Source organism: Apis cerana, linkage group LG1 (genome assembly GCF_029169275.1).
Source record: "Apis cerana isolate GH-2021 linkage group LG1, AcerK_1.0, whole genome shotgun sequence".
Lineage (NCBI taxonomy): Eukaryota > Metazoa > Arthropoda > Insecta > Hymenoptera > Apidae > Apis > Apis cerana.
Window position 1 is genome coordinate 10,084,159 of NC_083852.1, and position 3,734 is coordinate 10,087,892.

The 3,734-nt window shown below is 27.6% G+C and overlaps 1 long non-coding RNA gene across 1 annotated transcript; it reads left to right on the forward strand.

Moving 5' to 3' along the window:
- Positions 1-2,932, forward strand: LOC108002951 (uncharacterized). Its single transcript, XR_009831350.1, has 4 exons — positions 1-271; positions 1,184-1,878; positions 2,105-2,427; positions 2,593-2,932. It is a non-coding gene; the product is annotated as an uncharacterized LOC108002951 (long non-coding RNA).
- Positions 2,933-3,734: the final 802 nt, after the last annotated feature.

The following is a 3,734-nucleotide window of genomic DNA, read 5'->3' on the forward strand; positions in this document are numbered from 1 at the left end:
TTTCTAATTCTAAGATATAAGAAATATATCTTTGCAAAATTCCAATATTATAAATAACGATATATAATTAATATAATTAATATATATTATATAATATTTCAATTTTCCGCGCGGTTTTATATTGAAGAAATAAGCATCATATACCAGCCAATCAGAACGTCGCTTAATTCGAGACGCGGGAGGAATCAGTGCGCATCAGAGTGCGCATGGCGTTAGTCTACAAGTGAAAATTGTGACAAGAGGACGGTTCATCGCAAATTCGGATTACGCAGTAAGTTATTTTACTCTTATTGTTATTAAATTTATCAATTATCGCTAATTTAGTTTTTTAAATAATCCATTGAGTGTAGTGAAATCGAAATTAATTTGTTTTTTGTGTTTCTTTGTGTCTTTTTCTTCGATTGTTCATTTACTGTTGCGTCGTTAGCAGCGTATCGAAATATTTCGAGACAGAATTCGAAATCGTATATTGGTTTTTCTTAAATATAATTGTAGTTACGTTTATTTTACGTTCTTCTTTATTTTTTATTATTTTAATCGTATTAAAATAAAAGAAATTTTTTAAGGTTCGTACAAATTCATTTCGTGAAATGGAGTTCTTGAAATGACGCATATTTTTCCGAATGTTTATATATTTTATGCAATGTCTCGCGTAGTGTCGTATGTTTATTGTTTACTTTTTTTGGTCTATCGTTTATATTTCGCTCGAGGCTAGAAACATTTCTTATGATATTTCATTTCCAAGAAATTGGTTTCGTGTTCAAACATGTTTCGACTTGTCGAGCGTATCCCCCCTCCTTGTTATTCGATGCGCGAAGTCGAATCGCGCAGTAAAGTGACATTATTCGTTGATTCGTTGTGGCAATTAGACGTTTGAAATTTTGTCGAATGTGTGTTCTATTTAGTGCGTCATATTTCAATACTATTTTATTGTGTAGTTATTTTTTTATCATTTGTGCGTTTTTATTTAATTAATACATCTTTCTTCAATATTTTATTACGAGAATTGATAATTTATCTATCATTTTGAGTTCCTCGTTCATCGTATAATTCTAGTGTCGAATTTAATTAGATGTCTCATGTAAATTTTTATTTGAATTGGTTGTTGTAATAATAATTTAATTTCATATGTATATGTATTATTATTTATTTATTTAGAAATTTTGATTTTTTTTCTGTACAGGTTTTATGGGTAACATGATAGCTCCCAAAAGGCGGGAAAAATTCCAATATGGACGCCATGTCTTTCTTGATAACCTGTAAAATTTTATATTTCGTATGTATAAATTTTTATTCCGTTTTATCGAATTATCAGTGATTGTTGGTAAGCAATTAATAATAAAATTACGTTTTAATTGAAAGAAAGTGAAAAAATTAAAAATTATTTGAGAAATTTTAACGATTTATCATTGGATATTAAATTTTAAAATCTAATGACGACATTTTCATATATTAATAAATAATTGGTAACATTTTTATATATAATTCATAATTAAAATAAAATTGTAGTACTTTCAGAACAAATGCTCGTTAAGAAGAAAAAGAAAAATATCAAAAAGATATTCTTTTTCTTCTTTCATTCTCCCTCTATTAATTTACTGTTAATTTCAGAAAATATTTGTGACCGCGTGCAATGCGGTTAATAGAATCAGTGTTTTATTCGTCATAGTATTTTTAAAATTTTGTAGAGCACAACAGCTCTGTTTAAATTTAAGAATAATCAAACGCGAAGATAGAGTCAGTGTTTGTTCGCCGATTATAATTTATTCGGACGCGTTATTAGTTTCTTATTTTTTTTTATTCTCAATATTCGTTTTCGGTACCGAATAGAATCAGTGCTTCTCAAGAGAATAGGGCGATCATCCACCACGCGAAGAGGTAAGAAAAATCATTAGATAAATTATTTTATAGATTTTAATCTTTTACATTAGAATTTCATACTTCTATTATTATTAAAATTTATTAGAAACTTAATTTTTTTTATTAATTTTAAAGTTAAATATAGTTTTATTTTTTACTGTTTCACGATTTTTATTTTATCAAATAACTTGTTATGTTTTTAAGAAAAAAATTACAATGTAATATTTTATATTTTATTTGACAGATGCTGATGATCTTTATGAAGATTTTTCTTGAACTTTAATCTTAAAAAATATTTGTGACCACGTGCAATGTGGTTATTAGAGTCAGTGTTTACTTCGTTTAGTATTTTGAATATTTTTTAGAGCACTACAGCTCTGATTAAATTTAATTAGAATACTCAAACGCGAAAGTAGAATCAGTGTTTATTCGCCGATTATAATTTATACGGACGCGTTATTAGTTTCTTATTTTTCATTTTTTTTTATTTTAAATATTCGTTTTCGGTACAGGGTAGATTCAGTGCTTCTCTCAAGAGAGTAAGACGATCATCCATCACGCGAAGAGGTAATTATCCTTTATCTATCTAAATTTTTATTCTTCTAAATAGAAATTAAATGGATTTTTAACATCATTATTACATATTGCATATTTAATAGTTTCGTATTTCAATTTTTTCAAGTAATCAGAATAATTTAAAACAGTATTTCAAATTATATCGTTTTGTTACAGATTTCTTCCATCCTTCTAACTGATGACGATCTTCTGGATGACTTCTGGGCTACTAGTGAAGGCGTTCGTCGCATCATACGGTGAGTCGCATGTTTTTCGGTTCCTCCGGTCACTCAATCATGTCGTAGGATGAAAGATCCGAATCGACACCGAGTGACTGGTTGTATACGTAGAATTTTGCCACGAGCACAGTGACCATGGATATATATATTTTATGTATCTGTGAATAGTAACATTTATTTTCTCTGTATTTATTTATTAGTTCAGGTTAGGTCTTCTTGTACCTCGCGTTTTTAAATATTAGTCCGAAGTTGATTGTAGAAAGTTAAATCATAATTTAAGTTGTGAAAATATATTCATATATGCATATTTATAAATTTTTAATATCTAAATTAATATTCGTGTATGAATTGAAATACCAATATTCGAATATGATATTAAATCATTTTTATTTCACGGTAATGTTTTAAACAATGTTTTAATTGCTTAATATTCAAGATAGCATAGATAAATAATTTTATTCTTTTCGTCTATAATACTATGTGCAAGAAGACACTTCGCGACAGGCAGATTTTGAAATCAAAGCTACAACTTTTGAACACTTGTATTTTCGAAAATATGCTTTGACGAAGAAATCACCTGAGGATATTTTCATTAATAAATTTAAACTTTGAATCAATATCTTCATTCAGAATTGAATTTTAATCATTTTTTTAATTGATATATTTCATTTTAATTGGTAATTTTTTTTCTTATAAAATATTAAAATTTCAACTTACATTATTAAAAAATAAAATATAAAATGAAGTCATTCAAATTTGAAATATAAAAAGATTATATAAAATGAAAGTTCATTAGCTCGTTAGATACAAATTATTTATATTTTAATCTATCTTTTTAGCTCAGGATTTTCAGGTTTAACCCCTTCCATGTTCATTGCCAGGATCTCATTCACGTATCCAGGTATTACTTGGATGAGAGAAAGGCACTGAGCATGATGACCCTAATTGATAAGTTTATAAAAATTTCTCAGCGACTGATGATGCGTTAGCGTATCGTGCACGACGTATTTTCCGCAAATGTGTGTATGGTTAGGCTGTGGAATTGCGTCGTTTTAACTGTTAGTTCATCAATAATTTTCA